Raw genomic sequence first — 15234 nt, 5'->3', positions numbered from 1 at the left:
AGCAATATAATAAAAAGTAGAGCAGATAGTGACACAAAAAGTGGGACAGAAGATCCATTGCGTCCAAATTGCATACAATAAAGCTTCAAAAATTAAAGTACTTGTTCTTGGATTCAATTCTCTATTTCCTTTTTTTCGCTTCTTAAATTTCACCCTTTTCTTGCTTAAAAAAAAACCAATAAAAAAAGCATTTATCAATTGTCTCAAACTCATAAACGGCTCTATATCCATCTTTAGCTTCAATCAAGGTTTTGAAATCTAACTCGAACCGCCTGGTTGGATCGATTGAACCGTCGATCAGACATCTGGGCGGGCCGGGTTATGCCTCAAACCCAAGGGGTTAAAAAACTGCCTTTTTTTTTTTTTGGTAAAAATCAGTTAGCCCAGATGATTTGATTGTTGGAGCGTTGAATTAGAACGATTTTTATTAAACCGGCGGGTTCCTTGCCCATCTTTAATTAACCAAAAAAATTTAATTTGTTTAATTAATCTCATTCAATGACATTCCAAAATAAACTTTACCAATTACCCGTGCATAATTGTCTCCAGTTAGTTAGGTATTAACAATTATTACCTTATTTCTAGTCCTCATTCTCTTACTCTTTCTCTCATAATGATATATTAACTTTTGTCTAACATTTATTGCATATAGTATATTAATTATGTTAACTCTTTAGTGTATTTCAATTGTTTGTTATTGCATTCTATTTATTTTTATTCCTATCTTATAAACTACTTATCATATAATTTAGGAAAATTAAAAATGTAGATAATAATGCGATTCCATATTTCTTTTACCTTTTACTTATAAAAGTTATTCTTGAATTTCAAACAAGTAATACATAAAAGATTAGAATAAGGATTGAAGTAATTCTTTTTAACATTATTATTGAAGTTTCTACAAATATTTACATACTTTTAGATGTTTAATATTTATTAATAATATTTATGATATCTTTATGATACTACGGGTTAATAACAGTTCATCCAATGATTGAACTAATAATCCTTGACTAATCATTTGTCCGGGGTCAATGACTAGTTTGGGTTTCAAAACCTTGGTTTCAATGCCTACATCATAGATTACAATTGTGGACCAGATTTACCAAATCATATAAATTGTGGTTTTTAATTAATTTTAAAAACAGAAGGAAAATATATATTTTTTAATAAGTTTGTCTCTCCTTCCCATCAAGCAATTCCAGCGTCCAGTTCATTCTACAATTTTATTTGGCCCCTTTTTCTTTCCACCATATATATATATATATATACTCTCAGCATATTGGATTTGCAACTGATTTCTTGTTAGCATTTTTCTGTATAATTTTTGTTGGACAATGACGGTCTACTGATATAGAAAGTGATTTGTCATCCGCCAAGCCATGACTGGGGCGAAGAGTTGTTGGTTGAGAGGATTATTGTGCCTGGTTCTATGCACAACTTTGTGAGTGTCCCCTTGTTGTCTGATAAAATGCCTGAATCAATCTTCAAGGAAATCGATTTGTCCTTGTTTTTTGATAATATGCCCGAATCAATCTTGAAGGATTTCGACTTCAAAATTAAGCTCTGTTCTCCATTCTTACCAAATGTCTCCAGGGAGCACAAGTTGCCTGAAGTTGATTTTCACAATGTTCATTTCCAAACGCAATAAAATACCTTCTTGAAAATGGACTTTAAACCACAATACACAATAAAATACACCCTTCCAACCAACCCCCCCTCCCATCCGCAATTATTTGAAGTTGAAGAGGTAAGATTCAGAGCCAGTGAGTCAACTGATTCGCCATTGATGGAGACTAATCAAATCTCCACCAAAAACAAAAAAAACTTCGATATCTGACAAGAATAAACTTATATATATAGATACAGCAGCAGCCCCACTCGTATAGGATCTGGGGCAACAATAATTACCTCGTTCAGCTGCTGCAGCAGCACCACTCCTATGGTTGAGGACAAGAATAATGACTTGATTCAGCAGCACCACCGCAACTTCTATATAGACGTGGGAGGGACAAGAATAAACTGGCTGGGACAAGTATTAACACCCTGCTACAACAGCAGCACCACGACTCTTCCCCGTTACTATCATGTCATTGCTACTATCCCCATTGGTACTACTAGTACTATTCTTCAGTATCTCACTCCAAACTTGCCAAGCCAATTCCCAGTGTATCAAGGGCTGTGACTTAGCTTTAGCAGACTACTATGTCTGGGAAGGCTTAACCACGGCCTTCCTTTCCCAACTTTTCAGCATCCCAGTTTCTACTATTAACTCCTGGAATCCAGTTAATTCCCCGGACCAGTATATAGTCCAAGCCAAGACAAGAATAAACATCCCTTTTACTTGTGACTGCATCAATGGAGATTTTCTGGCTCATATCTTCAGTTACAATGTTTCAGAGGGGGACACGTATGATTTAATTGCAAATACTTATTATTCTAATTTGACTAGTTCTGTTGGCCTGCAGAGATGGAATAGATATCCAGGAAATGCAATCCCGGTTAATAGTGTCCTGAATGTGACCGTTAATTGTTCTTGTGGGGATAAGGCAATTTCCAAGGATTATGGATTGTTTGTAACTTGGCCCATAAGGGACGGAGATACTTTGGACTCTGTGGCTGCTGCAAACAATTTGAGTGCTGATGTTGTCAGAAGATATAATCCAACAGCTAGTTTTAATGAAGAAGGTCATCTGTTATTCATACCTGGAAAAGGTCAGTTTTAGATATTTCGCAATCAAGATAGTTTTGACACCTAGCAGAGATTGTGTTCTCTATGCATTGATTCAAGAAACTGAGATTTTCTGTGTTAATTGTTGCCAGAGTGTGTAACTTAGATGTCCGTGAGGTACTTGTTGTGTGAGCGGCGTGTGCATGTGTTTGGGTTGATCACCAAATGCCCTTCCTCTTCCCCAGTGATTATAGGTTTTTTGCTTCACCCCTGTTATTGTCTGATTTGACCAATTAAGTCTCTGGAATTTTTCAAAGTTTTCCAAGGTAATAGATTATGCCTGTAAATGCACATTGTTCTGTGCAAATCCACAAATTCTTAGTGTCTTGATGGTATATTTGTCCTTGAGTTGCAACATGGACATCTCAAATGGGGAAATGAAATTTGATTTCGGGTTACTTGGTTAACTGTATCATACTGGCAAAAACTGAAACACTTGAGGCCAAATTAGTTCAATTAGAAAAGGAAGGGGAAGTCTGAGAAACTTTTTTCTTTTTTTTTTTTGAGGGGGTATTATGTAGTTAGCCCTAAAGAAGATAGGTACTAAAAGTCAGCAGTCTTACTTTTTGCAAGATTTTCTTTTCAGAATCTCCATGGATAAGAGTGTGATTGGTTGTTCTCATTTTCATTTTGTGTTCATTGACCAAACGGTGATTCTAGTTTGTTAACCTAAAAGAAATGGATGTTAGCTAGGACAGTGATATGGACAGACTTGGATGTGACTAAAAATGACTGTGTGTGACAATTAAGTGAAGATATTACAGTTCACTGAAAAGTTGTTCTTTACCCCTATAATCATTATGACAATTCAATTGACAACATACACTGCCAATATCTATCATCCTTGTTTGTTGGTGAACATTTGTCTTTATTTATCAAAAATGTTTTAGTGTGGAGATTTAGCAGAATAGAAACAAATCTTAAGTTTTTTTTTTTTTTTTGGTGTACAAGTTATTGACGTCATCTTTGTTTATAAAAAACATGGTTTTAGTGTGGAGATTTAGCAAAATAGAAACAAATCTTAAGTTTTTTTTTGGGTGTACAAGTTATTGACTTCATCTTAATTTCCTTTTTTGGTCACCGATATATAAAATGATACATGTAAAGTCTATTAAGTAACTGATAGACTTGATATGCAATAATCCCATGAAGTTTGGATCTATGTGTGATATATTTCTGATGTGCTTACATGAGATAGTTCACTGTTTACTGACTATAGGGGTGGTACTTTTGGTTTAAATGTATTATCACATTCTTAGGTCATGCTACTAATTGTTTTTGTCACTTGAAGAGTTGTAGCTGTAGTTAAAATTGTAGGAGTTGCCAATGAATTTTAAGGTGACTTAAAAATGTGAAGTTTGATAAATATTCTTACTTGTTATGCAGATGAAAGTGGAAGCTATCGGCCTTTGAGTTCAGGTAGCATTTGATGGTTTTCTGAGGTTTTTGGACTGAACTTCCTTATTATTATCTCCAACTATTGATGAATGTTAGCATCAGTTTCAATATGTTTTTCCCTATTTTAATGCAGAGGTGGTTCTGTCTCATATTGGATCAGTATTAGCTTACTTCATTTCCAATTACTAAATTTACTTCAAGATTGACATTGGAATTATTGATTCTAGTGAAGCCTGCCCCCTGCCCCCTGCCCCCTCCCCCCTCTAGGATCAGGATTGTCTGCTGGAGCTATTGCTGGGATATCTGTGGCAGTTCCGGGACTGCTGTTCTTTGCTGCTTGCTTGTATTTTGTGGTTGACAGAACGAGGAAGGCACACAAAATATCTCCTAAAAATCAATTTAAGCGAGCTGCTTCATGTACTTCTCTCTCTCTCTCCCTCTCTCTCTCTCTCTCTAAGTTTTTGTGTACTTTTCCTTTTTTATGGAGACCCTGTTAAAATCGTTGCTGAGCTTTACTTTGCAGATTTAACATGCTTATTTTTAAGTATGCAGGGAAGCCTTGCATTTTTTCTGTTATTTCAACATTGTTTTATGTGGATAGAAAGCAAGTTATTGGGTAGTATTTGAAATTTATATTTCAAGTCATTAAATAATATTTGGTGTAGTGCTAACCACGAGCTAGTATACCCCAAACACAAACCAGATCCATGGTGATTCTTCCTCATATGGAACTAAGGGAAGCAAATTTGTCTATAAAGGCCTATAGATGAATATCTGTCGTGTTTGCCATAAAATTTGCATGCACTTTACTGGAACATTTTGTTGGGACAGCATGTCTGCACTAAAAGTGAAGAAGGTATATTTACTAAAATTTTCTGATTCAATTCAAGGAGATAGTGGCATGACTTCAACCTCAGACCTCATAGGATATGGTTACAGCTGTGGTCCATTCAGCAAAAAAATGACATGTTAGTATCTTGGATGAGCTATACTTGCTGGGAGTAATCATGCTTACTGATGGCTAATAAGCTTTGTATAGCTTTACATTTAAAACTCAAAAATGAACTATGCCTTCAAATCCTTCCATCTATTTATCTCTCCCACCTAGAGGCTGGAATGCGTTGAGATCATGTCTAAGTGCATGCTTTCATATGACAGTGTTAAGGTTTGTGAAGTGATAGTCCAAAGTGTACCATCAGAGTTCAATATTATGTCAACTCCTCAAAATGGATGCTGTTGTTGCTCGATGATTATGTTAAAATTTGCTTTTTAAAAAAATTTTTGTGTCATAATCTTAGTGAGGAGTTCGAGTGTCATCTACTTTATACACGAATACTGCTGCACGGATTTGTTTCTGCAAAATGATAACATAAATCTTACAAATAATGTCTTCAATCTCTTTCAAGCAGACAAAGTTTACTACTACAGTTTTCTATCAATAACTTTGACTGAGCCAGAAGTCATTTAGTTAGACTGTGGATTCTGCAAACATGATAAAACTTCATAGTCTGCATTGCTTTGGGCTGACACTTTGCATGGATCTGACATAGTTGGTTTCAGCTTTAGTTTCTTTTTGCCATTTGAATCTCATGATCCTACATTGACTGAAGCCAGACATAGGTTTTGGCTTCTGTTATCTAATGCAAGTGGCGCATAATTTCTGTTCAGTGGTCAGTATGTTATATCATTATTATCTGCTATAGATTATTTCAGAGTTCCAGATGATACAATGTTCATTCTTCTCAATTAGTTTCAATATTCTTTTTATCATTCTAACAAAACAGACACCATGTAAATGTTCATTTTAATTAAATTCAGTATGGTGGTGTGCATACACCTAAGGAATGATGTTTGCTTTAAAGAAGCATATGCATGTTTTTGTTGTTTCTTTCCTTAGAAGCTTTCCCTTACACTGGTTGTGTAAGTTTATTGATCCTCTTCTTTGGTTGAAACCCTGGAGGTACTGCAGCCAAAGCTCCAAACTCTGTTGGTGTTACTAAAGGGGCATCTCCAGGCCTTGCTGGAATAGTTGTTGAAAATTCTGTTGAATTCTCTTAAGAAGAGCTGGCAATGGCCACTAATGATTTCAGTTTAGCTAATAAGATTGGTGAAGGCGGCTTTGGCTCTGTTTATTATGCCGAGCTTAGAGGCGAGGTTTGTTTAATCTCTTTCTGTATGCACCATTATGAGGAAAGATGAAATTGTGCACACATATTTTTGTTATTTCTTGGTTACCAAATCAGAGTAAAAGTTGCTTTCATGATCTCGAGTGTTAAGCTGTTGAGGGGGATGACCACCTTATTTCTGGCACCTGATAGGTGGACAGGTTCCCTGAGACTTTCCTAGAGGATAATCATCTGATCTAGATAGAATGACATATCTGGTTATGTTTATCTAACTTCCACTGTAAAGCAAACTTGATTGTAGAATAAAAAAGAGTAGGGTATGAAATCAGGTTTATTTACACACCATATTGCTCTTTTTTGTTTCGGTTTTTACCCCCTTACTTTCAAGGTTTTTCTTTCCATTTAGACTGGACTACTAGAAGTCTACCCTTTGTCAGCCAGGCTGTCTCCAAATTCTAAATGAATATGTAAAATGGAGCTTTAGATTTTCGTTGAGCAGGATATCTTGTCCATTTAAAGATATCAAGATTGCTTTCTCAAACATATTTTTTAGAAGACAGGCTGAGATCCTATCTTATGCCTCCAACTGAAGGGCTAACTCCTTCATCTATCAGCCACTGTGTGCTGATTATATCGGTCTGTCATTTTTCAGAGATTTAGAACCACTTTCCTAGTTGTTTAGTATTTCTTTTGTTCTTTATTTTATAAAAAATGGCACTCAGTTCATATCTTCTACTTCAACCATTGACAAGGTTTAAAGAAAGGGTGGTGGTGGTAATTAGTTAGTAGCTAGTTTCAACCATATGGAGGTTCAGCACCTAAACCATGCCAGGTCACTGAAGATCAGTGAGAAATTCTGTCATGGATACTTTGAGAGTGAATGTTACACCCACATCAACAGAAAAATTTAAAGCATTTCCACGTTTACGTCCTTTTCTTTTCTTGTTTGTTTTAAGCATTTCCAGATTGGAATATACCAGATAATAGCAGCTTGATTTTGTCCAAACATTCAAAAAATGGCATATAATTGACCTCGATCTCTTTGCAACCTTCTCTAAACAGTTGCCAGTAGGAAAGAAGGGAAATAATTGGATTGAGAACAGTAGTTGTTTGGGTCGGTGGATGCGTGGAGTGTGCCTGGGATGGTGTTTTTGGGGGGGGGGGGGGGGGGTGTGGGAAGTAGGCTTGGGCAGACTGAGGGCATTAGGGAAAGTGGTGGCTTGGTGATATTTCTTTAGGCATTTAATGGGTGATGTGGGATAGGGATCTAGTGGAGGCAGGGGTTGGGGTGGAAAGGGAGTTCAACGGCTGACATCCTATCTCTTGCCTTCAACTGAAGGGGCTACCTCCTTTGTCTATCAGCCACTTTTGTGCTGATTCTAGTGATCCATCATTTTTCAGAGATTTAGGCCCAGTGCCCAAGTTGTAGTATTTCTTTTGTTCTTTATTTATTAAATGGCATTCAGTTCATATCTTCTAGTTCGACCATTGACAAGGTTTAAAGAATGGATGGGTGGTGATAATTAGTGAGTATCTAGTTTCAACAATATGGAGGATGAACTCCTTAATCGTGTTAGATCACTGACTATCAGTGACAAATTCTTTCATGGATACTTCGAGAGTGAATATTACACCCGCAACAACAGAAAAATTTAGGGGTAAAACACCTTTATGTCCTTTTTTTTCGTGTTAGTTTTAAGCATCACCATTGGAGTGTACCACACAATAGTGGCTTGATTTTTGTCCAATCATTGTAAAAACTGCAAATACATGACCTGAGTCTCTTTAATTCTTCTCTAAACAGTTGCCAGTAGGGAAGAAGTGGCAGAATTGGATTCAGAACAGTAGCTGAGTGGTTGGGTGAATTGGGGTGTGCCTGGGATGGTGTGGGTTTGAGATGTGGGGAAGTGGGCTTTGGCAGACTGAGGGAGTACAGAAAGTTGTGGCTTGGTAATGTGTATTTCGGCACTTACTGGGTGGATGTGAAATAGGGATCTAGTGGAGGCAGAGGATTGGGGTGGAAAGGGAGTTCGATGGGCTTGGAGATATTTTATTTGTGGGAGTTTCCAGGTGTACTCTCAGTCCGGATCTACAGAGTTGGAGATAGCAGGTTTGGGCAGTCAGGGCTGGTGTTAGAGAATAAGTGCCTTAAGGTAAGTTGCGGGGCATATAGTATTTCACCTTATTCATCTTAAATTGGTTATACTGAAGTAAAGGGATACCTAAATGTGAGGACTTTTAACTTTTTATGATTGACGTGAATTAGGAACTCAGTTTTTTTGGGTATACTTGAGTAGCTTGGTCATGCTATTTGGAGAGTTCCCGAGTTATATGCAAAAATGTCTCTGAGTTACTGAATTGCTTCTCATTTTTTTTTCTTTTTTGGCATTTTTGCTTTCAATGATGCACTGTTCAACATCTCATTAACCTATGTCTAATATCCATTGTCTTTGTTTTCCCCCCATTTTAGTATATGTAATACAAAGTTGGTCATTTTTTGCATTTCAATTTCCTTTTTGCCAACTACACATACTAGAGTTTTCCTAACACCCAAACTCTGGTGCAGAAAGCAGCAATCAAGAAAATGGACTTGAAAGCAACAAGAGAATTTCTTGCTGAATTGAGGGTTTTAACACGTGTACATCATCAGAACTTGGTAACAAACTATTAAACAATCTTATGCATGTTGGTGTGTGTTTGAAATTAGGTGTTAATTATCTTACTTCTATGTGCAGAAATTATCCCACACTCATAAATTGCTTTTAAAATGATTTATATCCAATTATGTTTTCAGTTCTTTAGCATTTTTAAAGATTAACAGTATGAACATCATTTGAACGTAGTAATAAGCTTTGTTTGGAATTAGGGATTGGTTTTCTTACTTTTTACATGCAGATATTATCCCATACTCATGTATTGCTTTTAACATCATTTATATCCTGGATCTGAAAGATTAAGATGCAATTATGGTTTTTCTCCTTCAGCATTTTCAAAGATTGTATATTGGAATCTGTGACTTTGATGAAGTTGTTTCTCATAGCAAACTTTAGTGAAAAAGGCAAACACTTATCTGCAAATTTAGTTATTCATCTGTTAATAAAACATGAGCAGCAGAAGTATAGTTGTGGAATTTAAGAAAAATTTAGACGAGCTATGCATGTTTTCCTAGTTATGATGAGCTATATACAGTGTTAGTCAAGATTTAAGCTCATTGCTTCTCCACTCATGTTTAAATGTAATAAGTCATTGTAACCAGGAAAACATGCAACACAATTGGTCTAAATTTTGCCTAAAATGCTCAGCAGTCTACTGCTTATGATTTCCACATGGACATGCCTATCTACACATGCATGGACAAAAAAAAAAAGAAAAAGAAAAAGAAAAAACACACACAAACACAAAAAGAAAAAGAAAAAACACACACACAAACAGACACATGTACACTTCGTTGTTCCTGGTGATTTAGTTAATGTATTCTGGTTATGTTGCTTTTCTCTTCGTAATTAAACCTGAACTATCCTAAATTCTTCTATGTCCATATTGCATTAGACTAAGGCATCAGACTTATATCAGTCCTGTATTCATGGTCTTTGTGAAGAAATCTATTCAACATGTTCTCATGGATTGACCAGTTTTGACTTGAAATTGTTTACCTGATAAAAATTTCACCACAGCTTATAACTTTTTTTATCCAACCCAAGCATTGAAGCATTTGCCACCCTACTGCCTCCTTAAGCTGTTTTCTCTTGTATTGAATGTATAATTTTGGATCATCCAGTGTTACTTTCTTGGCTAGTAGCAATTATGAATTTGATTAAATGGTAGTCTTAAGTAATATTATTTACAGTAAGTGCTTAAATGGGCATTGTCAATTTTCAGGAGGTTTTATTTAGCCAAACAACGATACATTGAATACTACTGAAAATCATTTGCATTTGTTTTATCTATGTAATCTTAGTTTAATCATATCTTTTTGCTGGATTTGGGCTTAAAAAATTAGCATGTATTTATGGGGTCATACCGTAGATATGTCATCATTTTTAATTGTTTTTTCATTGTAAGCTAATACTCTTAATGCTTTTGGAATGTCAATACTTTTCATTTATGATAAAACAGGTGCGCTTAATTGGATATTGCGTTGAGGGTTCTCTTTTTCTTGTATATGAGTATGTTGAGAATGGCAACTTGAGCCAGCATCTCCGTGGATCAGGTAAGCTAACATTTTGAAATTTATGCCATAATCATTGTTCAAAGATCAATGGCACCATTCTAATTCTTACACAGCATTTGCTACAGGAATTCTATTGACTTGTAAACTAGGCTGCGTCCATGGGTTTCTGTTTCTCCTGTTTTCGTATACTATTTTTCTGTGGAGTAGCAAAACCCCTGGCAGGCCTTTGCACAGCGAAATCTGTCACTAGAGTGCTTGAGTCTTGAGGATTTTCTGGTTTTTTTTTTTTTGGGGGGGGGGGGGGGGGGGTGGGGAAGGTGGGGATGAGGCAATGGCAGGCACTAGGTGGGATTGCATTATAGTTTCCTCGACAAAACAATCTCGGTGGTTGATGTCATTTCTAAGACAAAAGATCCCTCAAATTTACAAACTTTGTTTGCTCATCTCATTTCATATGCAGATCTACCATTTTTTTCTTTGGTTGTTCCTGAGGCTGAAAATCATAATTATCTTCTGTCGCATTAGAAGTACAAGCATATTATCTCTTTATTCATACTGTTGCATTTCATTGTAGTTGATGCATTCTTTATGCGTTGGATTTGTATTCATATTAGTGCTTTTATTAGCATTCCATATTAGAACCCTAAGTTTGAAACGTGGTCTTATTCAGATAGTAATTCTTCTTCGCACTCTGAAGTATTTGTTATGATATCTGGCTCTTCTTTCTAGGGACGGACACACTGTCATGGTCAACTAGGGTGCAAATTGCAGTGGATTCAGCAAGAGGTCTTGAGTACATTCATGAGCATACTATACCTCCCTATGTCCATCGTGACATTAAATCGGCAAACATTTTGATAGACAATGATTTGCATGCTAAGGTAGTACCACAGACTTCTCATTTTGATAAATCATGTTAAAGAATCTCCAAACTGTTTGTGCTAATTGTTTGTTTTGCAGGTTGCAGATTTCGGTTTAACTAAATTGGCTGAGGTTGGAGGTCCTTCCTTGCACTCACGTCTTGTGGGTACATTTGGCTACATGGCACCAGAGTAAGCATTTATTATTTTTGTAATGTTGACATACATGTGTTAGGAATATATCGGTACTAGGGTCTTGCTGGGAATATGTCGAATCTGTTTCTTGATGCTTGTAGATCATTTACTTTTCAGGTTGAAATTCCTTGTTCTACTGATTCTAAGTAGTTTTAAACATATTTCACTTTGTTAAATCTGCCTTTTGATGTTTCCAAATCCTTGGAGTTCCCTTCTTTGGTGGAATTAGTTTTTTATGACCTATAAAGAATAAGGTAAGTGTTTGTCCACTCATAGCTTTTCTTGTTTGGTCTACTCTTCCTGGGGATTTCTTGGTTCCAAACACCCGTCTACTTAAAGCTGGAGGAGAATGAGGACTATTCTATCTTTGCGTCAGTCAGTCACTTCTGACGTTGTAATCTACTTTCATGCTTTTGTCAGCTCCCAAGAGGTGTGTGGATGCATTCCTTTTCCCCTTCCCCCTGGCTATTGAGGCTTCCATGTTCTTTGCTGGTGAAAGTAAGAGAACAAGGTTTGGCTTAAAAATATAGCAGGCAAAATTTCTATAAGCAAGTCAGACGAAGACAGTGATGTGCTTTTATTCCACAAAGTCGCAAACGTACAACTTATTTGCATGCCACTACATTTAAAGTACTGTAACCTTTTTCCTAGAGAATGATTCCGGGATTATGTAACCTGGAAAAATGAATCTTGGTTACACCAGTTTCCGCACTTAACAGAAAAAGGTTCACTTCAAAGGTATGACCAGAAAAGTCCTATCTTGTAGCTTTGTTGGCTAACAAAGCTTTAATAGCAAAACAAAATAAGTAACTAATTTGGGCTTGAACTTGGGTCTTAAGGGTCTTAAGGTTCAAGAGCTTAAGTGTACCAGCCATTCTAATTAGACTTGCATACTCTACATCATTCTCCCTTGTTGGAGAAAACTTGATCCCCTGTTTTGTAGTACAGCATGAGAAGCTACAACTTTTTATGGATTTTGCTGAAGCTGAATGCAGCTAGCTTTTAGATTGGCGCACTTTCCTTATAACCAGTATTAAAAAAGTAGCTCCTGAAATTTTTTTTGAAACTTCTAGGGAATGACAAAATCAAAGAAATGACATGGATTTCTTAAGATTTTATCCTAAGTCTATGCTGAAAGCATAGAGTAATACTTGATCTTTTAATGATTCCTTTTGCCTTTTCCTTGCACTATCATTCTTCAAAAATCCACCCTTGGCCTCTTCTTCCTTCCAAGGTCTCTTCAGTCAAGTATTGTCTTAACTGAGATTTCAAGAAGAGCTTTCTCTTGGGATTTGGCAATAACCTTCTCTTAAAATCTCTCAAAAGCTAGTTTTGCTTGTGAACTTCAACTAGTAGTTTGAGATGTCAGAAAGGATTTTTTATTCAGGGGGAGGTACTTATGATCTTTCAATTCCTAAAGTACTTATTTTTGGGTCCACTCCTTCAATGTCTTGCTGCTGGATATATAAGATGAATCCAGAGGCTTAACAGGTTTATCAGCCTGAGTTAATCCATCTCTAGAGATCTGATCAACATCTATATCATGCTGTAAGAATGAAGCTGTGTGTTTTTAATTTTCTGCAGCCTTTAAGCATGTCTTCCTTGCTTTTCAAGTTAAATCATCATGAGCTTCTTTTGGATGTGAATCAGGATTCCCATGATTGTTATTTTCAGCAAAATTTTAGGTCTTTAGTCTTTTCTTGGACCTAAAGGATCTGTAGTTGGATTACGATCTACGTCATGAAGTTCATTAGGTGCTCTTTTTCTGGCTTGAACCTCATTTTTATCTAAGGATGTCCTAATTACTGACCAGCCTTTAAAGTTGGTCGAAAACCAGTTTGTGCAATGTAAGACTTTTTGCTGCAACTTGTTCTCTATTTCATCTTTCAAACCAGCTTTAGATAGAGTACTTGTTCTCCGAGGACCTTCAAGAACCTTAATTTGAACAAAAAGGTCGTGAAACTCCTGCAGATGATCATTTATAGATGTGTTTCCTTGCTTCAAAACTTAGACTAGGTTTATAGGATCTGCACAACTGATGAAAACTTGGTGGTGAAATGTATGGCACTGATACCAAAATGCTGCGGTAAAAGTACGGAATTACTCGGTAGAAATTTTATCACTCAACATCTTACAATTTGACATTATCCCTTAGAACATCGCGATTAGCTCCATGTCTGCACTAGTTGATTTTACTTCACAGGAGGTAGTTTCCTAGGTTAAATCACATTGGCTGTTTGACCCCAAAAAAAAAAATCGATGTTAATGTCTAAGTAGAAGAGTCCCAGTCCTACAAGTAAGAAATGTGCTAAAAATCGCTTTTGGACTTGGCTTAGGTATCATGATTATAGAGCTAAGGCCTAATACCTATTTTGATGAGGCTTGAATATTCTGCATAAGACCCTTTTTCATTTGGAAGAAGCATTTCACTTGTCATGAATGAAGTTATTACTGGTTTGTTTTGCACATGACATGCAGAAATATCAACCTTTTATTCTGTGCAGGTATGCTAATCGCGGTACTGTTTCTCCTAAAGTTGATGTCTATGCGTTTGGTGTTATGCTTTACGAACTAATTTCGGCCAAGGCAGCCATAGTTGATGGAGGCTCTGCTACTGACCCTAAGGGCCTTGTTACTTTGGTAAAGTTCATTAGCCTCCTGAATTATAAATCAATAGGCAAGGAAGTAATTGGAAATTGATTAATGACTGTTAACCATCTTGTAAGTGAAGTTGTTGGGGACCTAATGATTTTTTTTTCCCTTGGATGACAGTTTGAACAAGTTTTGCCAGATCCAAATGATGACCTCCGCCACCTGGTTGACCCCAGACTTGGTGATAATTACCCCCTCAAATCAGTCAGAAAGGTAAGAAGTATACAGCAACCTATGCACTAGTCCCTGTTAAAAGTGCACCGTTAGCTTCTTACAAACAATTCACTTATTTGCAGATGTTTCATCTAGCCAAACTTTGCACGCACAAAAAACCTCAACTCCGGCCGAGCATGAAATCTGTTATCATTACTCTAATGACACTTTCATCTTCCATAGAAGAGTCTATGATCGGTTCCTCCTCTGGAAAATGAAGTATTGGGATATGAAACCCCTGAAACTGATGTCCTAAGAGTAGAGATTTCTAGTGTTGCATCTGTGGAAACTGTGGTCTTGGGATTTGAGGTGTACAGAGTAGAAGATGTGACTGAAGCAGTCAATTAAGGATTGGATTGCGGTTGACCTGACAAAATTTGAGCTACTCACACTTATTTTACATGGGAAGGAAAATTTTGCAATGTAAAATTAGTGCCAAGACTGCGGAGATACTTGCGATAGAACTTGCAACCGCAATTAGTCTTTGCCCTGAGGTGTTGTGACTAATATCTGCAACATGGCAGTGAGATTGTGCCATCAAATATCAAATTCGCATTATCCAGGGCCCTCCCCATCCCAGGATGCAAGGAAAAAAATTAGAGTTAATTGTGTATATACATATATATATATGCCAACAAATATGGTTCCAATCAAAATTTATATATGTAAGGGCAAAAAATATAATCACGAATGTTCTCAAATATAATGTCTATCAAGAGTTGGATTTGATTGGGTTGCCCATTTAGCTTCAAATTGGAGTAAAAACTAATATTTTTATGGATTAATCTTTCCTACACTGACAGTGTATACACTATCAGCGTTGGATGAATGACAACTATGCAAAATTTGAATTTGAAATTCAACTTTTGCACACTATCAGCGTTGGAG

At 36.5% G+C, this 15234-nt stretch overlaps 1 pseudogene; it reads left to right on the top strand.

Annotated features, from left to right (window-relative positions):
• The first annotated feature begins 1106 nt into the window (after positions 1 to 1106).
• Positions 1107 to 14952, top strand: LOC113688562 (lysM domain receptor-like kinase 3; annotated as a pseudogene).
• Positions 14953 to 15234: the final 282 nt, after the last annotated feature.

Source organism: Coffea arabica, chromosome 5e, assembly GCF_036785885.1.
Source record: "Coffea arabica cultivar ET-39 chromosome 5e, Coffea Arabica ET-39 HiFi, whole genome shotgun sequence".
NCBI lineage: Eukaryota > Viridiplantae > Streptophyta > Magnoliopsida > Gentianales > Rubiaceae > Coffea > Coffea arabica.
The sequence above is the reverse complement of the archived record's forward strand: the minus strand, read 5'-3'. Positions and strand labels throughout refer to the sequence as shown.